This window comes from Periophthalmus magnuspinnatus, chromosome 7, assembly GCF_009829125.3.
Source record: "Periophthalmus magnuspinnatus isolate fPerMag1 chromosome 7, fPerMag1.2.pri, whole genome shotgun sequence".
Classification (NCBI taxonomy): Eukaryota; Metazoa; Chordata; class Actinopteri; order Gobiiformes; family Gobiidae; genus Periophthalmus; species Periophthalmus magnuspinnatus.
The window spans coordinates 25,609,929-25,637,614 of NC_047132.1; the positions used below are offsets into that span (position 1 = coordinate 25,609,929).

Genomic DNA, 27,686 nt, shown 5'->3' on the forward strand with positions numbered 1-27,686 from the left:
TATTGCCCGTGGCAGAGGTTGGGTCATCTTGCAGCACATTACAACAAATGAGTGTCGAGGGAGCTACTGTGCAGCTGTGTAGAGCAAGCATAAAAAAAACACTGCCGCACTGGAGCTTGACAAGTTCAATGATACAGACCAGACCAACAAACACATTAGGTGTAAGCATACAGATTATGAACACCTGGTTAAAAGAGCATTAAATATGTGAGATAAAAGGAATTGGGGGATTGATAACACAATGTGGCCTGTGATCATGCGGCACAGCTGCCCAACAGCTGGGCCTCTGTTTCACATATAGAGGTCTTTAGTGATGGCCGCAGCATCGCTTAGCACTGCGCACTCATGTGTTTGAAGATGATTGCAATGCGATGCTCAAATTTCAGGAGTATACTATCACGTTAATGTGCAGTAAAGCTCCACAGACAAAGCTTTTCTCTTTCTGAATGCCCCCTCCACTGTGTCACAGCTTGCAGCGCCAACCTCCGTGTGCCCCTCCTTCCTCCTGCCTTCATCTCCTCTCCCCACCAGCTCCGAGAGTTATAGCCGCCATAAAAGGCAGGTAATGCATTGTTAACTAATTCTGTCTGCTCAGAGCTGATATACCCTCCGCTCTAAATCTCGCCACTTCCAATAAAATGCAAATGCTAATGTTCGCCCTCCATGTGCTGATATCATTTTTAACAGGCCAGAGGTAACTGCTATGAGGGTGCTTTGGGGGACATGGTAGAACTGGGGTGGACTGAGATGGCATGTTGAGGCTTCATGGTACATTCAGGGTCCCCACATATTTTACTCACTATGTGCATGCGTGTAAATGGATACATATGACTGGAGGTATGCAGCTGTGGGTCTCCATGTAAAAATGTCTGCATCTTTCTTTCACTGGGAAGCAAACACTTGGATACTATAGTCATTTATATTCAAATAAGAAGTCATTCTGTCTGTGTATGCAATGCATCATACCTCTATGTTAATAGTAATGTCACACTTCTTGTAACCTTGGGCTTCTAAATATTGATCCACTTCAAGATTTTCAATTATCCAGTGCCGTTTTTCTGCCATCTGCTAAGGACCAGTGATTTGTGTTCCTTCATATCTGGAGGCTTGTCCTGTAATTAGACCATAAATTAATTTGTAGAGAAGAAAGAGGGAGAGAAAGCAGGAAAGATTAAAGGCATAAGTAAGTCCCCCTGACTATAGGGACTAGAGAAATCCAGACACAAACCACAGTGAAGTGTTTTGTTCAGTGGGATAAGATAATTGGGTTACAAATAATAACACCATAACTTTTCCTATAGTGCATGTCCCACTTGTTTTCTTTAACATAATAAAACCATGCATCTGCTAATGATTGCTTTTAAGTCATTTCCATAATAACTTACAAATCATCCTGTGGAATAATTATACCCAATTTATTACAGTAGCAGGAAAAATGGTCTGAGCTGTGCCCAAATGTGTTAGAACCCAAAATGCAATGTGAAGGGTGAATCCATCAGAATGGCCGTCTCCACACTGCTCTGACTTTATTTACAGCTCAAATAAAAAGTCTATTGCTTCTACATTGATTTTAAATTGGGGTAAATCCTCCAAGAATGGCTCATTATAAGATTTTCTGCTAGATTAGCTCATTGTCCCCTGCTGCTAAATTATGTACTGTGAAGCGGGCTGTTACTGTACAGTGTAAGTGCTTCAGGAGCTGTTGTGTTTGCCACATAAAGACAACTCTGTGTGGCACTTTAATGAACAGTAAAACCAGGAAAACAGCAGGTTGTGACTTTAAGACAATGAACAGGAGTGACTAGATTCGAGCACATTGCACAGTAACAAAATAGTACCGCTTCTCCAAACTGCACAAGTGGTAAATGTATCATTTATGTTATAGTTTATACTTCAGGGGTGGAAACAGCAGCAGATTATATGCATTGTGTGATTTGCATTTGCCTGCCACAATAACATATTTTGAAGTGTGATAAACTGCTCCAGGAAATTTTACAATTAACAATAAAATCTAGTCCACTTTACCCTTTAAATGCACCATATCAGAAATGAATTACGAGCTGCAATAATTATGGGTAATGTACTACAGAAAGAAGATACTGCAAATAAATCTGTAAATAAATAAGTGCAGAAATATACTGTTCAACTTTTATTTACTGAATCGTAAGTTAATTTGTGAGATTTTCAACTGCATTTTTCTTTGGTTTCATATGAGATAAGACCACATTGATACAACCCTCATGGTCTGTGATTTTTTTCGGCTTGTGACTGATACAGAATATACATTGTTCACCCTCTGGGATTTATCAAATATATTTAACATCAATCGGCAACTCTCTGGTGGTTTAATAGTGGGTTCAATAAGTATTTCTTTCTAACCCAGGCTTATACTGTCACGGGTGTGAAAGGCAAGGTCAACCAAAGACACATGTCCATTCTCATTATGTCTCTCTTCATCTGAAAACACTACTGTGCTGCCGTAGACAAAATGTGTCCCTGAATTTTATACTGGCGGCTTATTGGCGGTCTTTGGTGTTAAAAGCCATCTTAAGTTTCCCTGTGTAGCTGAAAGTGTGGTGTGTGCTAATCCATTCACATTCAGACTGAACACGTACAGAGGCTAGTTTACAGACCACTGGAAGTCACTGCTGGCTCTGACCAATTCTTGCCTCTGTTCCCACTCATGGCTAGCTTTAACCTAATACAGAACCATAAACTAATGTTACACTGTCTACCAATATGCTTGAGTTTCAGAGTGAGCCAAGTCCACCTGCGACGGAGAGGGGAATTTTTTACATCTGTGGAACTGTAAAATACATTAACATTTTATTGTATAGTGCCAAATGAACATAAAGCCATTGTGCTTACTATTTCCATTGAGGATTAGATTTAAGATTTTCTCTGCTGTGTTCATTTCAGCAAGATCATATTAACTGATCTGCCAGGACTGTTGGCTGGACCTTGAATTTGCTGTAGATCTGGCCTATATAGTCTTAAGAAAGTAGGTTTTTCAACACGGCTCAAGAGATTAGCATTTTAGTGTCTTATAAAACAGCGATAAATACTTTATAAAGCCGCCTTGCCTAACAAATCTAATGCATAAAAGTATATAGGAGTTACTATGTGTGAGGTAAAAAGGGATCTTGACAGGTTCTTATAGGTTTTATAATTCAAGATTACAACCAGCATCCACGTTGGGGACCTGCCATTTCCAAAGGCCCACTAGATATATGCCTCTAAAATACATCCAAGCAATCTCGACAAAGTCCATTACACTGATGAGCAGTAAACACATTTGTAATAAAACTAAGGGAAATAGGGGAAGAACGTCTGGTTATTGATTCATGGTGAAAAAAAGTGTCATACTTCTAAGGGTGCTAGAGTGAAAAAGTGTAGGGTTTAGGGTCTGTATCACATTTATCCAAACAGCTCGTGTCCAAACACTGAGTCCTTCATTTGAACTGAAGTCCAGAAATAAACCAAGCCCATGCTGTGTGGCTCCGCTCCAGTAAACGTGAGAGAATCTGGGAAGCAGAGCAGACCAAACAGATGTCTTTCCACAATCACAGACCTCCTACTTTTTTACCTGTTTTTTCCAGCATTTTCTTTACAGATTCTAAATTAAATATAAATAAAATATAGGTTATTCAAAAATCAGTTGGATACTTGCCTTTTCAACCATTTCTATTTACACAGTTGGGACTAGCCAGAACAAAGTGTAGCATATAATTTGTGCCATTCCCATGAATGGGTAATTTCAATGAGTTACATGCTTGATGAAGGGCACTGGATGCAAGGAAATATTGAATGAAAAATCCAAACGATATACTGAAACTTTAACCAAGTATATTGATCTATCCATGCTTGGAACAAGTGCACTGTACAGTGGGGATGGGTACGGTGGATCACCAACTGCACTTTGCTCCAGTTCTATTGCATGTAATTCAAATAAAATACATGTAAACTTTGAGTAACACTTACTGCCACTTCTTTCTGTGTTCCTACAAACCTATTACATAATCACTATCCTGAGAGGGATTCGATTTGGCACAAGCAGGAAGAGAGAAAAGAAGAAAGGGTAGATCATGTGTTTGTAGTTCTGACCTCTCCTCTATGGCATGTACACACCTGGTTCAGTTTAGAAAGCCTCTTGTGTGGAGAAGCTGATGGTAAACTTGCAAGTGGTCTCATCTGCACAGCCCGACCTGCAGTGTGAAAGGAAACTTTCCTTAAGGTTATGTTTGTGATTGGTATATTGGCTGTTTGTGAGGACTGCAATTAAGAAAAGGCAGACACCTGCGAAATGATTTCATTATTTGACAACATTCACAATTATCTTTGATAGCATTATTATAGCAAGGCTGCATTACCTCAGAATGACAAGTTTAAAAGCCTTAGGATTAGTCCGCAGTATGTGAAAATGCACTTCAGATGTGCTGCCTTGATCATGGGAAGGGCAAAGCAGGGCCACTTCAGACCCGGACCTGCCCATCTGGTTTTGATTGGAAGATATGGTTCTGGCAGGAAGCCAGGGGCAGGCCAGGATACAGAGGGTAAAATGAGAGCAGAGGGGTGGTATGGAACAGGAAATGGTGTAACCCAAAGTTTATTCCAAGCCAGCAGTTTCCATCACCTGCTGCTTTTCGCCCCCCTCCCCCATCATAAATCCAGGTGCTCCAGAATAAAATCCTCTTTCAGGCAGAAACACAGGGTACAATAGATGGGCAGCCGTCTGCTACAACAGCAATGCACCACTGCCTCCTCCTGCGCACATACTGGAAAAACAAAGCATAATACAGTTACTTTTCATTATTTCTGTCGTCTGGTCAAAAGTGATTGGAACAGTGCATCTCTTTATTAGTGTTGTAGTTTAAAATAATACACACCGGGTCCAGGGTAGGGAGAATCCTTCATGCTCCGCACTGCCCCCTGGCCTTCGGAGCGGTCGCTGCAGCCGCTGAGTTGATGAACCTTTAGAAATCATTCCCGGCTGCAGCCAGTGCTCTTTACAGTGCCTTCAGCGCTCCCTAGTGATGGATTAATGCACCGTTGTTGTCATTTTATTGCCATTTTATTGCCCTGGTGCAATTTACCAGGCTTTATGTGCCTCTGCTGTCCAGTGGAGGAACGCGCAGGCGCACGGCTCGCCAAGCACTAAAAGGTCAAATTTGTCTCATTTGATCAGCGCATGCGTAAGAGACTCGATGCATACTCCTTCATTTTGCATTCTAAACCACAAACAATTCATTTACACACAAATGGACTTGATCTGTATTCCATACACAGTGAGCTGATCGTGAAGGTGGCAATCGCGATGCATCGACCATCCCCTGTTGTGTCCCACTTTCACCACTTGGGGGCATCATCACTCATATCATCACGCATCATCAGCAGCACTTACCCACAGGTTGTGGATGAACATTACGACTTAACTTTTCTGTTTATACTTTCATCTTTTAAATTATTCAAGTGAAAATCTATTTACCTCTTCCCTAAAGCCAGAAACTTCCTTTGCTTTTACCAGCGAGTAATGTGTTTGAGTTAAATGTGTTTTCTCTGACGACAGGAGGCTACAAGACATTTCTATCAGGGGAAGTGACACTTGAAATATGGGGAGATAATCAAGGTTATTTATCTTTTCAATGGCCCGTTTTTAACACTTACAAGCATCGAGAGCGCATATTTCACAAGAGTTTTTGGACGTTTATTGCGAATACTTAGAGGCGCAGACTGCAGGTTTGAGGCCGTTGTTCTAACATGTGGAGGTGTTTTGTAACATCTACTGCCAAACATTCTCCCTGTTTTGCTTTGGGGGAAAAAAGTAGTCCTGAGCCAACGCCTCAAGTCAAAAATGTGTTGTAATGTGTACTTTTATTTGTTTAATATTATGACACGACTTTTAAAATTATAGTTGTATTAATTGGTAATTGCTTATGAGAATGTTCTGTCCACAGAACGGCTGCATGTCGCCATTGAGAAGACAAGACAGTACCGAGACACAGCCACCAGAGGGTGTCCACATGCTGTGAAAAGCAGTTCAACTACTGGTAGGCTTAACTGACACATGATTCCACTAAAAGCTCACATACAGACCATGAGTCTCAAAATGATGTTAAATTTTACGAGTGCAAGTAAGCGTTCATCAACACTTGAACACCTACAACTAATGATGTAACTACAAAGTCTTTCTGCCATAAGAATGTCTTATCCATCACTTCTAATGGAAGGGGATAAGTTTCAGCTTTCATAAGAGAGAGGGAACAGACAAAAGCAGGACGATTTATGACAAACAGAGAAGTGGGGCTCCTTGATCTAAACAGGGCTGTGGCTAAGCCTTTGCTGCTCCGCCTGAAGTCCTGACCGTGCACAGTCACATGCACACTGCTCTGGACCAGAATGCATCAGTCCCATCTCCAAACCCAGAGTGTTTGATGTTAGCCTCACTTTCATACTTTTTTAGGTGATTTTCCCAGTGAGTGCCTTGCTTAGTCCAGTGAAAAATTGAGTACAAACCTGTTACATGTTAGCTTAGAAGATAGCCAAGGTGTAAATTATGTAGGAGTCTGTGGCCAGTTTTATTTATGAGAGGCCTGTCAGGTGTTTAGGTGTTGGAGTGAGATGTGCGGCTTAGAGCATTTACATTGCTGTAAATCAGGCCATGCAGGCTGTGTTTGTTTGGACTACTTGTGTTTATGTGGCTGCACCACTGTTTTAGGCCTTATTTTTGCCCGGAGACTATTTCCTTAGTTTGATGTTGTTAATCTAAGCACATAGGTCCTGCCACTTTGTGTTTGTGTTACTCTGCTGGGCCTGGAAGCCATCACAGACATTGGGCTGTATGGTCTGTTAAGTCTGCTTCTGTATGTTTTAATAGATCCCCTTACTCACTGTAGCCATTACCATTGTGCATAATGAACACTCATAGACACACCTTGTAGAGGTTTCTTTCTCTTTTTTGACAATATGTCCCAGACATGTAGACGTGGCTCACTGTGATTGTAGCCTCTCATGGACATCAGGTATCACTCAGCAGGTAGTTAGAGCTGTCACTAAATGATGGATACTTGCTCTCGGACAGGGAACAGCCAACAGCTTGTATAAGGCTTGTATTTGTTACCATTATTCCTCCACAAGGTGCCGCCTATAGTGCTGCCTCCATCTCTTCATGTTGGGCCTATTGTGCGTCATTTGCCTCAGTCCTCTCTCACTGCAACAAAAGCTTAGGATTCAGCCAGAGGGTTTTGTTGCTCCTAAATGGGGGAATAGTTGGTCCTTAAAGCGTCTGGAAATGGGAGTTGGATGAAGTGGGTAGACAGGTTGAAAGGGGTTAAGAATATGAGACAGACTGAGGATGAAATGAAGGACCATTGTCTGATGTGCTCCGAGGCAGGTACATCTGCATTCTCTCCAAACACAGCATCGGCTTGTCTTAGGTGTCTCTATCCCAGCAGCACTCACTGGCAGATTTATGGTTGCTCTTTGTATATGTGTGCCTTTGCCTGTGCGTCTGGGGGAGTGGGCTGGATAAATTGAGGGCGAGAGACACAAGGCACAGGAGAAAGAGGGTATGTAAGTGGAAGTGAAGGGCGGCAAGCAAATAGCAACCATGTTACATTCCATCGATATCACATCTACCCCCTCCTCCTCGCAGCGGCCATATTTTATCCCTTTTGCATTTTCCTTTTATCCCTTTCCTCTCCCTGTCTCATCACCATGCTCTTCACTTGGCGCTCTTGGCCCTCACTCTGCCCTGCTGGGTCCCAGGCTCTAAAGCCCTCTCAGGGGGAAGGGTGTAAATCTGTCTCCCCAGTCCCCACCTCTGGAGATTTCCTGGAGCTCAGTAGACTCAACAAAGCCAACATGGGGGACCAAATGGTTCACACAAATGCACTGATGTCCTTATGCAGCTTCAGGATTCCACAATTACAAACCCACTTCCTGAAAAAGGCTTTGATGTGCAGGATGTAAACAGTTAGGAAGTTGGCCTTCTCTTAAAAGAATATGGATAGATAATTTGGTCCTTTCATTGGTATGCATTAGTTAAGAAATGGTAGAAAGTCATGGAGAAAAAATGGAGCATGAAGCTGTTGATGCTGAGTGAAGTAGTCACTTCAGTATGTTCTTAAAGAGTAAAGTGTAGATAGCAAAGAAACATGGAATCACAAACAAAATGTCAATATTATACTTAATACTTCAATGTGAATGCACTGCAAACAAACGTAAAGAGATGTCTCTTATTAGTATGGAGTATTGTATGGTCATATATGTAGCCCTTAAGCCACTTAGTCAAAAAATTGGAATTAGTTGTTAATCATTTTATTTAGATTATGAGGATTTATATGAGGCAACAGCAAAAACTAGAAGTTAGTGAGTGAGTGAGCTGAAAATTATATATTTTTTGGTATTAATATATAAAAATGCATAAACTCATGATTCACAAGTTGAATTTTTCTTTACATAAATATATGGTTTTCTAGTACTTTTTTTCTGTATAAATAGTTGTTTTTGCATGAACTCCCGTGTAGTCTTTTAAGTGCAGATTGGGTTAGATACAGAGAGATACATATTAGTTTTGAGAGCTTTTGCCATGCCCCCTTTTTTGTCAAATATTTGATCGACAGGATAGGTCATTCAACCAAGAATTTCTTTAGTCGACTGCAGCCCTTGTATGGGGTATTGGTAATGGTATGTTTTAGTACCATGTAGTATTTTTAAAAATGATCCCCTCATCCAACTTTTTCAGTTTTGATTTTGATTCTACAGCTATAAGTATCTGCCGATACTCAGTATCAACCGATACCAGTGGATGAGTGAGACTGGTAGCAGCATTTATTTTCTTTAAACAAAAAATGTAATAAGACAAAACTGATCCAAATGTATACCAATGTCCGATACCATTATTGGATCTGTGCATCTCTAATCTTTGTCTTACCTATGTCAGAATTGAAGTCTAACTGAAGGGGAAACAATTAGTTAGATTCATTCTTGGCCTTGTTTGGAAAGCTGAGACTAGACTAGGTGTGTGTCTAGCCAAATTCCTGGGACAGCACATGTTTGTGTTTTTGTGTGTCCAATGCAGGACAGCAGCCCCCGAACCTTTTGTCCAGACGAGTTGCTTGTCCTATCCTCCTTTCTCGCTGCCCCCTTCTTTCTTTTTCTGCACCTCGCTGTCTGGTTTATTGCACTTGATTCTAAGCGCGTCCATTCTTGAGATGACTGAGATAGCAGCTGAAGCTAAATTGCCCGTCATAAAGCATCTGCAATAGCAATGAAGCTCTAAGGGTGGGACCGCTACAAGGGGCTACAGAGCTGTTAGTGTGCGCTGTGAAAATACAAGGTACTCTTTTTAATCTTTAAATGTGGAATATGAACTCTGTTTCAACATCCACAAATCACACAGCCCTTCCTTAAACATTAAACGATTCTTTTGCATGATCGATTCCCTGGGTGTCTCCTAAATCAGTTTTATGCATATAATTTTCAGGAACATTTGGCTATTTGAGTGTGTGGGTTTTGGACAAAAGTGACTGAAAATCAAAAGTAAAGTGATCTATCAGTATTTTGGGACGCTGAAATACTTATGCTTGGTACTACTAATTACTCAGACAAGGCTGCTTGGTTAAAATGGGATGGAGTGATTTATAAGGCAGCCATATATTTAGTGGTGCTGTGTTCCTGTCAGGTGGCTGACAGACAGATGACTGCTGGACTATAATTGGCCTTCCTGTTTGCATCTTTTCTCATGTAACAACACAGTACTACTCAAAAGTGACTGTAGAGGGTGCTCAAGGGAAGAACTGTGTTAGAATAATAGCAGGAAAAGAGAAGTAGAAACAATGAAAAGTTTGTTGGAGAGAGAGAGAATTAGTGAGATTTAGGGACAGGTTGAAAATGTTTGGATCCTATACGATAGACTTTTTTGACATTTGTTTCTTCTGTGTCTTATATTCAGCTCCTTAATGTCAATGTTAATGTTTGGATATAAAGAATATTGGCATGAAAATTGCTATGTAATTAATTGTCATTGTAGCCTGCTGCATTCTAGAAAAACTGATATGAACTGACTACAGAAGAATTTCTTAGAACCACAGCCACAAGACAGGGCCAGCAGTCTGCTTGGCAAGAACCCTGTGTGATCATGATCTGAGGGAGCAGTGACGCCCCTGACTCTGCCTCCTTCTGCCTCCCAGCTTGCCTTGCCCTGTGACAGATGATCCCAATGACAGCAAGACGTAACAACCTGCAATTGAACATTCCCCTGCGATCTGTCAATGTCCATAGTGGCGTTTCACTCTCAGGAAAACACACAGGGACACACGCACCCTCACACACCCTCACATTAAGTCATTTCTCAAGCATTGTTGGCACGAAGATGGGTCCGCCCCCTCATACCTGTGGCATGCCTCCCATACCTTCTGCAGGTGTCTCTGAAGTTTGTGGGCTGAGGCTCAGGCCAAGCACTGTCAGTCCAACTTCACATGTAATTGTAGGTTTGAACTTTAACAGGAACTAGATACATTATACAGTACATCAGCTATACATGCCAGATATATGGAGTTGCTGCAGTGCTTTGCTGTATCCACAAGGTGGCACCTCAGTCACAAATAGCACATGGCTCCAAGCCTGAAAGGCTTTATTTTCCGCTTTGGTGGCAGTGCTTTGGTGTATCACCCCAGAATGAAATAGGAAAAATGAAAATAGGACATAAATGTGTTTGCGGCACACAGGGCTTAATGAAGTCAGCCTTACCAGTACATTAGGAACAAAGGCAGCAGAGAGAAAGGCACTGAGGGGCAACTCACAAACAGCTCTCAAATATAAAGGAAGATAAAGTATGTGAGCCTCCTCAATAAAAAGCACTTCACTGGTTGTCAAATTTAAAATGTATTTTCTGTTTTTTATAGTTTAGTTGTTTTTATAGTTAAGCCCCTCACATTGGCCAACAGTGCATTGTCATGGCGTGTAAATCCTATTTTGTTATTTGTTATTATCTTAATTAATTATGATCTTATCATTGGCTGCTTGATTCACTCACTGGCTTACTTTTTAACCAAGTGGTGGAACAAAGATGTATAGATTTCATACATGACTTTATGCTGTCTAACTTCATGTCATATAACTTGAAGCTACAGACGGTGGCTTATTTATACACTATAAGCCTAGAGTCAAATTTCATCTCTAGCTGTTTTAGGACACATAAAACACTGCAGCTGTCTGCACTTACCTGTTGCAAAAATAATGATTGCTTCAATCCATAGCCACACACAATAGTGAAAAATTAATTGTACAAATCAATCAATTGATCAATTTCTTACCCATCAAGCTTTGGCCAAGATCATGTGCACTCTTCTCTTTGCTTCCCCTTCAGAATGAGCCTGGAGAGTGCCATGTGATTGATCACCTCTCTGTGGGCTGCATACATATACAAATAATATACAGGCATCCTGACAGGCATGCACGCTCCACAGACCGCCACACGACAGAGTGGCACGTATGTGCCAGCACACACAACATTTAAGTTATCTATGCATGCATGCAAGTGGATGCACACAGCAGGGGACAGATCATGTGAGGAGGCTGGATGAGCACACTGGGAGCTCTTTAGTGTATGCTAAACATGCCGGTGACAAATGCACCTAAACATGGCATATGAAACTAGCAGTCACAAAACCTACTCCGGTAGACGGTAGAAGAATTCTGGATCCCAAGTTGCCACCTGCCTATAAATGTGTTATTAGATATCTTAAGTGTGCACATGTGTACAAGTTGCACTTATGAAAACACACGCATGCCTATGCATACATAAGCACATACGCATAGACTGAGAGCCAAGTGCAATGGCTTGTTGTTAGCGTGTTGTTCCTGTGCTGTGGCTTGTGGGGCTGTCTGCAGGGCTGATCGATGGTCTTTTACTGCTTCCCCAGGATTATCGGTCGAGTTCACCGGGAGGGGAAGGCAATTCATCAGAGCCGAGCGGAGAGAGCGGGAGTGAGAGAGAGGAGAGGGGACAGAGAGAAGGCAAGATGCGGATAGAGGGAGAGAGTGTGGGCTGGGAGGCTGCAAGGAGGGGTGTCTATGAAAATGGAAGGAATGATAGGAAAAGGCAGAGGTAACGGTGGGAGGGAAAACAGCACGAGAACGAGGAGAGTGAGATGGAGACAGAGGGAGGACGAGACAAACAGATGTGCTGCTGATACCGCATCACCTGGAAATGTATGGAAAAGATAGAGGAGCAGACATAGATGAATATCAAGAGATAAAACGATGGAGTGTTAGGGCAACCTCAGACTGAACTCTTTCTATACTGTATATTCAACATCAAACACTGCTGTGACAGTAGAATGCATTGGAGTGCAACAAGATCAAGTTGCTCATTTGTCATTTTATTCAAAGGAACGTAAAAAAAAAGTTTTGTGTTTTCATTATTATTATTATTATTATTATTATTATTATTATTATTATTATTATTGCATATACCATAAAAATCACTGAGGATGATATTGTTGTAACACATTTTAGCAGGACCATAACACATGTTCCAGCTCATTCGGTTTACAGAATGGGGTGGGTGTGATTCACAGCTTACCCGCTAACCTTCAACAAGCGACAGATATTGACAGACAAAGAAACATGTTAGAATTTACAAAGTGGCATTCCCTCCTATCCAGTCTATGTAACTAAAAACCTGTCCAATTTCCAACTATTACCGAGCAGATGGACGCTGACACAAATCACATTACCAACCTTTTATTAGAGCATCAAAACCGTGTAGGCTACACACTCAGTGGACCTTTTAACTGTCCACAAGATACGGTACAGCAGTGTTTTTTATTGGTGTAGAAAGTTATTGGGCTTGTGAAATGTGTTTGTTATTGATATCTTTATTCCTCGATTATGAATCCGCTGAATGTCATTTCTGAACATGTTTGTCTTGGCCACGTGTTATTCAAGCTTGCAAATGAGACTGACTGCCTATTTTTCTCCGCACCATGTCTCTATCACACTGGCTGCAGATAGACTACCATTTCTCTCTTTTTCTCCTTCTCTCCCTCTCCGTATTGATGGATGGACAGATCATGTATATCCAATCTAGCAGAGCTCCTGATGCGGTTAGAGGCTGTCACACGTCTCTGGGCGGGGGAACTGAGTGGAGCGAGGAAACGGGGTGACGAAGAGGACACGACATCTGGAGAACACGCAGAGGAAGAAGAATGCAGCAGTGAGAGGTACAGCATGAAGTGTCTGCATAGCGCCTACAGCATGTGTGTATATACGAGTGTGTGCAGAGCAAACATGACCACTCTCCCCTGCCCTCTGGGCTACTATGTTAGTCTGTGCTTGACAGTCCTAACTGACTCACTCCTGTACTTCATAGTGACCAGTGATAACAGCGGATTACACTGTTGACCTATACAGTAAACAGGCTTGTGCAGATTTATTATGTATGAAATAGAATAGGCAGAATATTACAACTCTGACTATGGCTACTGTATAGGAGATATGTTACAAAAAGAGATTGATTGTTTGGTTGGATGTTGGCGTTCGCTCAAATCCATGAGTGCCAGACTGCAGTTATGAGTAATAACCACTAGGGGGTAGACTAATGTTATCCTCACATTTTTCAAAAAATCCACGTGCTTGTAAAGGCTTCTCTCTGACTATAGAGGGTAATTTCTGGCTTGTATTGGCATACAGAGCTGATGAGAATGTATAGTTTGCAGGTTATAATGATGTAAGTGCTTTGCGCAATAGAGAGCATATTCTGTGAGGATCCACTCACCACCATTCCCTTAGTTCAGAGAATAAATGTCCCGGCTATTATCCAAAACTCAAAGCTAACATCTAACATATACATTTCCGAATGAAATAATTTTGCTCTACAGATTTTTGTAGGAAAAAAGGGAAATACAAATTATTGCACACTTTTAAGATTAAGAGTCATCATACAACGTATTCAAGGTGAGCACATTGTGAGCACCAATGCTAGGACTGCCTGACCTCAGGAACTCAAAGTTCAAAGGTCAGCTCACTTGACCCCAACTCAACCATATCAATGTTTTGAACTAAATACTAAACACACAGATTAAGTGTCCTCACACATATGCCTATACTTTTACTTTCTCCTAACATGGCTACACCTACAGAGAAGAAGAAACTTTCTCCTGTGGCTCCACACATGCACAGAATCAATAAGCAGAGAAAGGAAGTCATTAATAATTGATCCTGTGACATCCTCTCACCCCCATCCACCCTCCTGTCTCCCCAGTATACACCCAAATAAACGACACAACGGCAAATTTTTCAAACAAGGAAAACACTGTTCACGCACCTTCACCTCCATTTTAAAGACGCCGCTCTAAACAGCAGCCATTTTCTAACATGTGCATTTGCCACCCCGCCCCCACCACTGGTGTAGACCTCTTGATAGTAATCAAATTTTGTCTCATCTTTTCATTTTCTCATCTCTCCTCCCATCTGTATGGTGTAACTCCTCTCTCTCATTCTCGGCCTCGTCATCCCTCACTGTCACTCGGCAGCTCGGAGCCATTGACCTCCGCCCCCTGAAAAGTTCACCAGCGGGTCAGGAGCCTGGCTGGGGGACAGAACAGGGGAAGGATAGGAGGTTGGTAGGAGGTCTGTTATTGGGGGATGCCAGCTTCCTCCTTTGGCCGTGGAGACAGGCTTCAGTGCTGCTGCCATAGCAACTAGCTCGGTCTGCAGAGAGCAGAATGCATAGATCCAATGGTCGAAATCTGGCTGGACCCCCAGTGGGCACAGAACATGCCTGTACATAACATGGTCACAAATGACAAGCTGGCATGTACTCACATGCACAATTTCAAACATGCTTGTAAAATCTAATCAGTTTTCTTATTTGGCCTGACAGGCGCTTTCTGGAGAAGATTTTTTTCAAGATTGATGGCCATTCCATGTTGGCTGCAATTAATTGCTGCATAATTAGACTTACAAGTTATTTATTGAAGCAATTTGGAGAATACAAGAGCCTGGGGATATATAAAAACCATTTGATCAGGAGTCACATTAAGTTTAAAGATGTCCTCTTACAAGCTTTATTTGGATAGAAATGAGCGAGACACTCGCGCTCTGAAATGTTCCCCCTGTTGATAAAATGATAAACGATAATAAATTTAAAATGAAGTGAGAGCTGTTTTGAAAGACTGGTGAGGTCACACAAAGGTGAGCAGAGCCTGCTGCTGATGATAACAAATAATCATAGGCGATGGAAGATAGGGTTTAGTAGTTCATACTTGTGCAGCATGCAGGTGCGTGAGTCAGGGCCTGAGGCATTCGGCTCGGTCCAGGTGGCTTCCTGATCAAAACAGAGGCGTTAGAAACTCTGTTCCCACTTGTTATTAATTATATCTCATCAGACACTGGGCATATATTTAATCATCTTTTTTTTATATCCATCTGTTTGACAACTTTGCCTTTAATTCTTTTGCCCTGATTTGTGCTGCTCATTTGCCTAAATACACAAATACTTTTCTTTAAACTTTTTGCTTCAGCACACTTTTCTTCGTCTCCTTTCACTCTGTCACGTTTTGCTCAAACAAATATGATAAATGAGCCCATTGGTGTCTCTCTTAAGAATGAGCTGTGATCACGGGGACTTTGATGTTTGACAGTTTTAATGATGAATCTTGATGAATTGATGTACAATTTTCACGTCTTCTTGTGGCAGTCCGTCTTGTTTTGGAGCACAGACTTGTTCGGCACCGTTTGATTATAAGACTGTGGTTTGTGCGCGTGTGTGTGAGTGTGCGCATGTGCATGGGTGTGCATATATGTGTGTGTGTATGTGTGAGTGCATGTTTTTGTGCATTCCTATGCCCTGCATGTTTTGTGACACTGTCGTTGGAGCACTTGAGCTGGGGACCTTATCTGAAGTGCCTCAAGTGTGTCTTATCAGATACTTGTTTGACTGGCAAACCTTATGGTCATGGCAGGACAGCTTACACAGCCTCAGTAGTGAATGCACAAGTAGTTTTAATTAGGTATACTTCTCTTTTAAAAATAGAAGTAGAGTGGAATAGACTTTAAAACATAAGCTAAAATGTTATTAATTATAACCTCAAACACCAAACAAAGCTCCCTTTTCCCTCTTTTCTAAACATTCTTATTGTTTTCAATAGATTTTCAATTCATTGTCAATTTTACAACAATTAAGACAGTATTCCATGTGCAAAATATACAAAATACGAGATGTGTAATCATCAATTAAGTCCCCTTGTGTTGTTTGTTTCAGCCAATTATTTCTATAGAGCAGAAAATGCATGCTCTCTTTACCGAGTATCTCATATGGTTTGTCAGCTACACATAAAACACAGCAACACACATAAATTCATAATAAGCAAATCCCATCCTAATAATTCAATTTATAGACTATATATATATATATACACACACGCACCCCCAACCCCCCCCCCCATATATATATATATATATATATATATATATATATATATATATATATATATATATATATATATATATATATATATATATATATATATATATATATATATATATATATATATATATATATATATATACACACTATATAACATATACCTCTGTTATATATATTTTTTTCTTCTTTTTAATTGATGCTCTTAAGCCATTGGTATAAGAGTAAATGGGGGACCTTTCTCCTCATTTGCGTGGTCTCAAATTTGACCAATAGGTGGAGCTATGTACATGAAACAGACTGTAGGGGTTGCTATGGTCAAATGGCCTGAGGCAGCAGAAAGAGTTAATCAAATGTGTCTGTGTCAATTACAGTGGGTCAACTTCTTAAAAGCAATAGGCCCAAATTATATATCAAAAGTATATAGTATTCGAATTATGTAAATGTTTTCATGAGCGTGCATTCATATGAGATATTAACCCTCAAATTGAACTGATAAGGCTTTTGTGGAGAGGAATGGAGTTTTCCATGGTAGATCATGGTGAGATGAATACTGAAAGAGGCTTCCACTCTTACAAAGCGTATAGCCACTATCTTATCACCTCTGTTATCAGGCTGATAAAGTAAACGACTTTGCTATAGGTGTGCAGCTCCTCAGATTCATTATAAGGGCTGCACAGGCTGGCCGCTATCGACAAGGCCGGGCTCCATGACGAATGCACGGCTGAAATGTGTGCAGTCTATGCCTAGTGACACACTCCAATAGGAAACAGACACAAGATTAATATGTTATTGGAAGGGTTAAAGGGGGAGTGGTAGCACAGGTGATTCTTAAACTTGAAAATGTAAATATAAATTTGCAGTTTGGGTTAAAGAATGCTAAGGGAAGGTATTGGTTATTAGGTTATTAGCAACATGTTTTTAATCAAGGAACTTGGAGGAAAATTTGCCTTAATGCTCAGCACTTATTAACGCACCATTTCCAGAGAGAAAGAGACTCACTCGTAGTTTGAAGAAAAAAAAAAAGATTGGTTACACAGTTTTTTTTTTCTTCATTTTTTACAGGATATGTATATATATATATATATATATATATATATATATATATACACACACACACACACACACACACACACACACACACACACACACACACACACACATATAATCTTCTTATGTATGAGGTGATATTTCTGCCCCTGTGTGATGAACATTGTGTGCAACAATTGAACCTCAGCCATGGCATTTCTCAGGCATGTTTTAACACACTTCAGATGGATTGCCATAATATTGTCTGAATATTGACATTGGTACAGTTTTTGGTCCATATTCCCTACATCTAGTCCCAAAAGGAGTATCAATCTCACTGTTTAGTGGCAGGTTTGTCAATGGTGAGGCCAATGGATTTTAGGTGGCAATGTACATTTTATGAGCAATTTATATTTAACTGTATTTGACTATATCTGAAGTGTTGTTAGGAAACATGGCTGTTTTTTTATGTTTTAACAGTAAAGTCATGCCATATCCATTCTCCTTAGTGCTCTACTTTGCCAACTAAACAATAAAAAGATAAGCTCTTCCTATCTCCGCTTTGGTGATAAAAATGGTCCATAATCTGCACTGAGCCAACCCGATGGCAATGCAGAATAGGCAGTAATGAGGGCTTATTGAGGCCATATCCATCCATTGTATAATTAATCAAGTAGTTGATGAATGTTCTCGCTGACTTCCACAATATTGAATGGTTTAAAACTTATTCAGGTTATCATTATTATCAAAGCATAATTCATGGCCGTGCTCAGGAGGTTCAACTTAGTTGGTTTTGTTTTACAAGCCAATTTACAAGATTCTGTTTGATTTGAAATAGTCTACACAACATTAACTCATGCCCAAAACATGCTATAACATATACATTTGTAATTGTATATTATGAAGGACAAAGCTGTATAACACTTTTTTTAATCTTACATAAACTAATGCAAGATAGAGTTAAACATAATAAAGGGTTTTACAATAATCATATATTTAGATACCTGTTTTTATTTAAAGGTTAAAATATATTATTGAACATCTTTCTACCAACAGCTTGCATCTGTTGAATTGAACCAACTTGTAATGCAAATGATATCTTTGCATTTATTGTTATTCATCCACAGTATTATCTTAAGGCATTAGTGTGGAAGTAGTATGTCCCAAAAAGACAAACAGGGCTCTTGTCAAACTTTGCAATCTCACTGACTGTCTGCACAGCGCAGCATCCCCGACACCCCAGTGCCCCTCTGAGAGGAAGTCCCATCAGCCTCTTGCATTAGTGCTGCTCCCTGCTCTGTGGCTCCATTCACACAGGCACCAGACATGGACCAACTTCTCCTGGGCTGTCTGCTGCTGCAGCCACACGGTCGCACTGGAGATGCTGATGCTTCCTAATAAGTGAGTGAAGCAGAGACATTAGTGAACTGGCAGACACATAAATGGCACCACGATGGGATCAATTAGACAGAGGGGCTGGTCATTAGGCCCTGTATGGCCAGGGTGATGCTTGTACTCAGGGCAGTCAGCATCTTAAGCTGAATCCCTTACTCTAAGTGGGTTGGAAGGTAACCTCCCCAGAATTACACCTTCTTCCACACCTTATTACTGTATGTGTGAATCCCTTGAGTTGTGAGTAAGGCTTTTGAGTAATCACACAGTGTATGTGTATGCATCGCCATTGATTTTGTTTCAGCTCCCAGCTCCCCCAATTACCTCGTTCTCCAGGCTGCCAGTCCCCGTGCTGTCAGAGGGAGGCTGGAGACTGGGGCCTCGGCGAGCTGTTTGTTTACACTGCTAATTACTCCTGTTGTTTCCTTTCATTAGCCCAGGCTGAGCTATTGGGCTGCCTTACACAACTAAGTGCTTTTAGCCTTCTGGCCCCCTAGCTTATTGTAAATATTGGCCATGTATACAGTGCCTCCTAACATATGTCTCCAGACTGGTACGGATGCGCTGTACTTGTGCAGTAGACAGAGCTTTGTAGTGTTATGTGATACATATAATGCACTAACTTGCCTTCATTGGTACAAAACCTCACTGCCCTCTGACAGACCTTTGCAAACGCCCAATTGTAACTCTTTAAACTTCTAATAGTTATAAAAGCTGCAATATAGCATCTTTGTAGCTGCACGTGTACCTGGCAAAATAGAGGGTGTGGGTGCTTGTTTGGCCCCTATGAATAATGACCCAATAGGCTGCATGCCAGAGTGAGTTCCCCCACCCAGCCACCCTCCCACCTATCGCTGTCTGCCCACTGCACACGCACATAATACAGTATACTAGCCTCATGCAGAAGCCCACAGCATCTTAGCACACACAGCAGTGGCTCCTTAATGACCACCATTCCTCTCTGTGCCATGTTATTAATTAGCTCAATGATCCTTGCCACTGGGACCTGCACTGCAGATTAGAACCTGCAGCAGCACCCACACACCCCTGGCTGAGGCTGCAGCTTGGCCGTGAAAGAGGGCACAGGGATAGGCGAGGCCAGTCCAGAGGAGGCGTATGTGTGTATGGAGTAGATGCTGCAATAGATATAGACTGCTGCTTGTGGTGTATTTTTTATGCAGAATCATTGTCATATCAGTATCACTATGTGGTGCATTTTGGGTATAGTCTTGGCAGATTTAGTCTTACCGTATTGGTTTTTCTGCTTGCTTTCTGTTGTTGTCATTTTTGTCCTTAAATGCAGATATAGTAATTTGTTAGACAGTTTTATATCAGAGGTTGTTCTTGACATAGCCCTCTCCATCTAGGCATGGCAACAGGACAATGAAAACACATTGGTTTATGTTCACTGCAGGGAGTGACCCATAGCTGGAGCTGTTAAAGCTGTTGATACTTTTTTTAGCCATGTTTTAGCTTTTACTTATGCATGCATCATGTATGTTGTGGATTAGTTTAGGCTCAGATAAATATTGTAGTGCGTTCAGAACTATTGTTTAAACATAAGAGACTGCACATGGGATTAGGGGGTAGGTGGATGCTACCTGGATCTATGTTCTGTGCGTCACTTCCACAATCGCTTGTGCAAAACTATGCAGTACCACCACTCTCACATCCCAAGATTCATGAAGCTGTGCCAGTTTTCTTTGCCAGTGACCCTGGATTTTTTTAAAGATATTCAATCCATTTAATCCTTCTAGTTAGTCTTTGTAAGCTTGTGTAATTGCAGAGGTGTTTACCTCCATGTGTTTCCAAAAACTCAACTGTTCATCACAGGTTTAGTGTGGCAGACCAATCTGCATTCATATTTTTCTGCAGTATTTTTTTCTGGAAAAAATAGGCACACAGCCTCTCCAGATGCCTCACAATTTCACTGAGCAAATGAACATAAATGTCATTGTCAACCTGAAATGAAGAATAAATGTGTCATGGCAGCAAACTGTGCGGAGTCGGAGGACAGCAGGACATGCTTTGCATATGAAGAGGTGAAGCCCAAGGAGAGAGAGCCAGGGACACAGTGCACCTGTAACAAATGACTGTAACGCACGCGCACTTCAAAACAAGTGGCAAGAACAAAGTGTCAGTCTGATTGTTTTGACATTGCAGGACTTGAATTGACTTAGAAGCGTACCTTTGGTTAATGGACCATAGTTTTCTGAGTCTTTGTATATTTAGATGGGCAGTGAAACTCTGGTGGCACTTCCTATGGTGCTGCCCTAACCTTGCTTGTAGCCAAAGACTTCAAGAGAAAAGCACATTATGGGATACTAAACAGTGAGCTGAGGATCTGTACCAGAGAGTGCAGTCGCTCCAAGGTGACAGTGTGGTGTGTTGTGATTATTGACTGTGTGACCTCGCGATGACCCCGGCTGTGAACGAGTAAAGGGCAGAGAGTTAGTGTGTGCCGCACCGCCTGTCATGCCCGTCAATACGCTGATGAATAGAGCTGGCGGTTATTAAAGCAGAATTAGAGCGGGGAGAGGGGGAGTGGGATAAATGATGGCGCAAATGGTTGTGCAGTGGAGACTGTGGAGCCGGATGGCACAGCATCAGTGTCATCAGTCTTTATTACCCTCCAGGGAACAGGGGGTGAGAGAGACAGAGAGCGGTCAGCACTGTGTGCACCCCACCCATGCACCCTCCACAAGCACCTAGGTCCTACCTCCCTGTCCCCCTACCAGCCAGACAACCACCTAATTCTGACACATTACATGTGGCTAAATGTGAGCTCAGAGAATCATGGCTGTGCAGCTGTTGATGTGAACACTCATACTCTTGTGCATATGAGCACCAATAGATGGAGACACATGCATGTAAGCAGAAATGATGCTGCCTCTATTTCATTTACCCATCACTACATCTCTCCAGGCTCATACTTTGCCCATTCTCTTGCTGTCTTCTGTTTTCCATCCTCCATTTTCTCTCTCACCAAGGGAGTGGAGGACCCCCACCACAATCAATCATGGCGAAGTCACAGAGCACAGCGGCACACTCAGGGCACTCAGATAAGCTGGTTAAGAAAGGCAAGGCAGAAAGAAGGAGTGAGAGGAGAGAGGGGTTACACGGGGGGAGGGGCATGCAGGGTTCACTGCACTGTCAAAGAGTGGGCACACTCTTTGCCAGGGAGGGTCAGGGCTGGGTGGGTGAGACGATGCCATTGGTGAAGCCCTAGAGAGGTCCAGCCCCTCGGAGAGATGTGCCTGCATACAGATGTGAGCATGTACCATTGATATTCTCCCCCAGTGCTGCTGCTCCTGCTCCGCTCCGCTTCTTTTTCCCTAATTAGAGGTTTATTTATTGATACCCCAGTTAATGTCTCTCCTAATTTTGCGATAGTTCTGTCTCCATTACCCAGGAGATTCATTTGCCGCAGTGTTCCAGAGCAGTGCCTTTAGCAATTTGTGAACACCCCTTAGTTCACCTTCTCCCTAAATCTGGCCCCTACACAAGCCAGCACAAGGTCCACCTCACACAAATCAGGTCTTAAGCAAACATACACTTAGCAGACTTTTACATTAACTTCAAAGGTGAACATAAAAATCCAAGAACAGTTATATATGACCAGTATGTTAGTGCTCTAAATGAAAGCACTTGGTGACAAATGAGGTCCAGTGTCAGCGCTACATGACAGTGATCTTTATTAATCTTCATAGATTTTAGCTCTCACAATATTGTATTGAATAAGCTTGTGTCACGTATCAGAGTCAGACAGCCTCATTTATAACAATCCCTTATCTGCATTTTGTAATTAGTTGTTTGGATGGTTCTAACTTTCTTGCATAATTAAACAAAAGAAAGTGGAAACTTGCTTTTCTGTTTGAGGCTGAAAATCCTTTGCCTAATTACTTCTAAAATATCAGTGCAGGGATGACTTTAGAGTCAGAGATTAGGGCTTGGTAAGAGTTTCATGAGCCCAATAATAAGATGTATATGTACTGACAGCACACATGTTCCCGATAGATGCGCAGAGGGTGTAGACAGGAACCTCCTTGTGGTCACGTAGTCAGCTAATTTTTAAGTTTTCCAAATTATTGTTTTTGAAATGTAATGGTATATTTTTCAAGCCATGACAACTCATGACAAAGAGTCACAAGCACATACATGCAATGTGCCTGTCTCAAGCCAATGTAATGGTGCATGTCCAGTAGCATCTGTTTTAACACCATTACATTTTGTTTCCTGTAAAAGAATCTTAACAAATATCGTTCAAGTTTTCCTTCATTTTGAGCTCTGTGCATTTCACATTGGCCCTCAGTCCCAGCTGCTGCTTTCGGCCCAGGTGCTGCTGGCCTGACCAACTCATGGATCACAATCAGCCTCCTCGTTCAGCTCAGCAACATCCATGTCAGTCTGCACTGTCTCCCCGGGGCTCCTGCTCATCCCATTCCAGCCATCACATATACAGCTGCCTCTGGTGCCTGGGTGGAATTGGATGGTCTGATGACTAGTGAGAATAGTCGATATCTGTCCCTGCAATGTGCAAAACAGAGAAACCAACAACATTAGCTGTAATTCTGTGGTAGATGTGTGCAGTAACTATGTTGTCAATGTGATACAATTGTCCTGTTTATTGTGCACTTTATACACAAGTCAAAAAGACTAGACAGACTAAACCAGGACTAGAACAAGGGCAATTTTGCTATAGGTCCAAAGCTCAGTTTTTGACTAACAGAGATTTGGATACATTTGCTAGATATACTGCAGTCCTAGTTAAAAGATTAGCAAAGATGCTAACAAGATAACAGAAAGATTCTAGTGTAGAGTCTCACCTTATCATAATGCTCTAATGCCCTTCAAATGGGTAGGATGAGCTTTTGTGCAGGAGCCATCCACATCAATGGGTTAACTAATGATGGCATTAGAGTGTGCTTTGTGCCGGGTGTCTGTGCGCTGCATTTGTGTGTATATGAGTGTCTGTGCCTTTCACAGGTGATCAGTCAAGGCTATCCACTCAGCCCTTCTCTCGCAGCCTCTCATTACAGCCTGCTATCTCCTCTAAACACCTGCAGCCCACAGCCCACCTCCAGCTCCAGGGGCCCACACGCCGCCTTTTTGTCCCAGTGCAAGACGGCTCTGCCCATCACATCAATCTACCGCACTGTTTATATTTATGTACAGGAGAGCGACTAAAAAAGGACCCTTCGTACTGTGGGCTTTATTGACTAAGCATTAAGCGGACATTATCAGGCGATAGCTTCGTTATTTATGAGGCGGTGATAAAGGCTGCAGGACTGAGTTATGTGAGAACCAAAGGGAAGATGAAAGCTGCTCATACGCCAGCTCTGATACCCGACACTTGTTCCCCTCCGACTGGGTAGAAATCCTCAGTAAACGCTCTTAACAGACTTGAAACACAGTGGATTTATGGGTGGTAAATTTATGCTCCCTGTAGGTCAAGCAAGTGCTGTTTATCTGGATTTCACTGTCCTCGTACTGCTGTGCTGCAGGTTTTGAAATGTTCTTGTTTTTCTCAGTCGTTTAGCAGAGAAGAGTGAGAGGGGAAACTCTAGCAACAACATTCTGCTGACCTTCTGAACTTGTGAATTTGCAGAGCAACACTGGCTGCCATGCTTTAGTAATGTTAGTGTAAATTATGCATGGCTACATCACACCCCTCCCTCTGAGCGCATGATGAGTAATCGTGGACTTGAGTGGTATGCAGCAACCTAACATACAGGTGTGGCTGTCTGACCTTTAGTGGGAGGATGCTATATGTCAGAGATATTTCCAGACAAGCCCTTCTTTGGATACATACCAAGGATTCTATATTTTTACTGAATCGTGCTGTTGTATTTTGTATACTGTTTTGATTCGTGGAGAAAGGTTTCCAATATTTGGGCTTGCGTTAGTCATGTTAAAACACACAGTGTCACCAAAATTTGTAATCAAGCACTCATTTTTACTCTACAGACTGAACATAGCACCTTCTTACCAAAGCCAAAGCCATCTTTCTCAGCAATAAACCAGGTCAACAAACAAAAAGCAATTATGTTGGGCAGCTGCCGCCTGGGAGTGGGTAATTACAGTGCGGTGTGGACAGCTTCATTCTAAACAGGTACTAAAAGCATCATTAATCATCCTCCCTCTGACGCCTCGCCTTGGTCATGTGACACAGCCTGCTGATGAGCTTGGGAGGGGGACCTGCCTAAGGGGGAAGGAACAGCACCTCATTGGCTCCTTCCAGATGTCCTTTCGGAGGTCAGCCAGTCAACGGAGATGACCTGCCAATGACCTTGTATCACTTGACCCCTCAGGGCCTGTGGGTCAGTCTCTCATATCAGTTGGAGAGCAGGCAGAGGAGAGGCAAGGGAGAAGACGAATGACATGGAAAGGAAGAAGAGGAGGAGAAGTATGGTGCAAGGGTACTGGGAAGGCACACAGGTTTGTGCACAAAAGCACCAGGAGGGAGGAAGATGAAATATCAAACAGTAGGCAGAAGCTTTGATTGAGCACCTGCTCTTTCTATTTTGCATAAAAATGGCTGATAAAAAAAACATGTTTTCACAGTGGCAAGGCCAGTCATGATGGCCACTTCACAGCGCCACATCCTTTCTCCCTTACAGCCTTTTCCTCAAGTTGTCAGGCATCCTCAGTTTGGCTGGGCTAGTGATTAGTCATAATGTAACCATGTAACACAGCCCTTTGAAAATGAATGTGACTTCTTTTGATTTATTTTCTCCCACAGATAGACATTTCTGTGACTGCACTGCGTGAATCAATCCTCTCCGTCCATGAAATACAGCCAAGATGGCGTCTGACAGGAGCTTGATTGAGAAAAGTTCATGAACTGTTCTGTCGCTGAGCGCCTGACACAGAGGGATGACTGACAGATCAAACACAAAGACACATCTGAAAGACACAGCGGCAACGTCCTCAAACTGGTACTGTTCTTCTCTCCTCGCACCTCCCACCGCCCGCTTTCCTCACACACCACTCACGCTGCACCCTCTCAGTCCCGCCCCTTTCACGCGACCCCCCCTTACCTCTCCTCCATGTGTCTGTGAATCTGTCACTATGGTAACCGCACCCCAGGGCAGAGGAGGAGGGGGCTGCAGTCAGACAAATAGGCATCACAGGGCTCATTGATGAAGGTTTGTTTAGGGATTATGATACACTGATGAGAGGTCAAAATGTGTCTGCATTCTCTGCATGCACACATGTTTGAATAAGAGAAGTGATCTCGGTAAACGCATAAGATTGAATTAAAACAAACAGGAATATCAAATTGATTGATTATGAATACTTACACATTTTCATCTGTTTCTATTCATCTCATTTCAAGGTCACCATGGAGTGCACTGGCCTATATTGCACTATAACTGGATTGACAAACTTAATTTGACATATTTCTGCAGTGTCCTTTTGAAATGGCTAATTGTCAGAGTAGCCTGCCCCTAAGACTATAGCCATTAAAGAAGTAGATTATTAGCATAGCTGTGCCTATAGGATATAACTGATGTTTGAGAGTACATGCAGTATCAGCAAACTGTGTAAAGGCTCATTGCATTGTTTTCCCCCTTTCCCCTCGTTTTATGCTTGTCTGCAACTTTTGAAAGGGCAGTCCAAGCTGGAAAGCGTTCAAAGCTGCACTGTGAGGTCAGAAAGATGCCACACAATCGCAGTGAGCCACCTTGCTTGATTTTTCCTGATGTGCCGTGAATCCACAGGACTCTGCTGTTTATGCGCCATGCAACAAGATCACCCGCTCCTCACCCACATTCAGCGCCACACGTCTGCAGCAGATTTGGGTGGGGGGAGTTTCCAATGCAGCCGACACGCAACCTTGACATACTTTCACCCCTCTGTGCATCCCTTCTCACTCTTCTCCCCCCTCCACTCATCCTCATGATACCTATATTGACTCCAAGGCCACCCCCCGCACCCCCCTCTTGTTTTTTTCAAGAGCAAATTTCCCTTTTGCAGCCAGAAGTGCTGAGTACTGCTGTTTGCTTTGTGCACAGAAATTCGCTGAGGCTGTAAGCTGTCCCCAAACATCTGCTCCCTGGAGTGGAGCAGGAGAAGCAAAGCGAAGACCGGGATTGGTGCACGTGTTACCGAACGTAGCTATGTCACACTTGGTTATGTATGGAGTTGTATGCGAGTTTGCATGTGTGTGTCAGTATACAATTATTCAAATCAGCGCTTTGTATTCTTTTGAGTGCTTTATTTGTTGCACCTAGGAAGCAAAACACTTATTTGTGTAATTGTATACACATTGCGTCCACATATGCGTAGACACAGGTGCACTTCAGATCTACAAATTGTTTGGTAGTCAAATTGGAGTAAAAGCCATGAACGGAGATCAATAGTGCTTGAAAGTACTTGCAAATTATTAAAAGAAAGAAAAACAAAACTAGGACAAAGCAAAATAAAATAAAATGACTAAAATAACAAGAACAAAGCTATGTATTTAGAAAACCTACTGAGTCAGTCCCATAAACATGAGGTATTACATGATTATTATGCCATAAGTTCATTTTTTGTAAACGTATTAATTACAATAAACGCAGTAAGCAACAACTTCCTGTAATATAACTGACATATGTTTAGTCATTTCTCATGCCGCACAGTATTTCTCAGGAGAACTGTTCCAGCTGCCCGTGTTGAAAGCAAGAAAAAAAATAAAGTCATATGCTAATATGCATATTTATAAGAGAGATTTATACAAACAACAAGCAAATACACATTTACAAATAACATGTGAGCTTTTGTATTCCGACATGAACAAATACATTTTCTTTTGAAAGAAATAAATGAGCAAAACAAAGTAGATTTTGTA

General features: G+C 42.0%; 2 long non-coding RNA genes across 2 annotated transcripts; one reads left to right on the top strand and one right to left on the bottom strand.

Moving 5' to 3' along the window:
• Positions 1 to 468: 468 nt before the first annotated feature.
• On the bottom strand, positions 469 to 4,444 carry LOC129456363 (uncharacterized). Its single transcript, XR_008648724.1, has 3 exons — positions 4,371 to 4,444; positions 4,129 to 4,205; positions 469 to 1,112 (listed from the first exon to the last, which is right to left on the bottom strand). It is a non-coding gene; the product is annotated as an uncharacterized LOC129456363 (long non-coding RNA).
• Positions 4,445 to 5,954: 1,510 nt separating this feature from the next.
• On the top strand, positions 5,955 to 27,617 carry LOC129456364 (uncharacterized). The gene is made up of 4 exons (XR_008648725.1): positions 5,955 to 6,047; positions 13,074 to 13,226; positions 25,593 to 25,788; positions 26,869 to 27,617. It is a non-coding gene; the product is annotated as an uncharacterized LOC129456364 (long non-coding RNA).
• Positions 27,618 to 27,686: the final 69 nt, after the last annotated feature.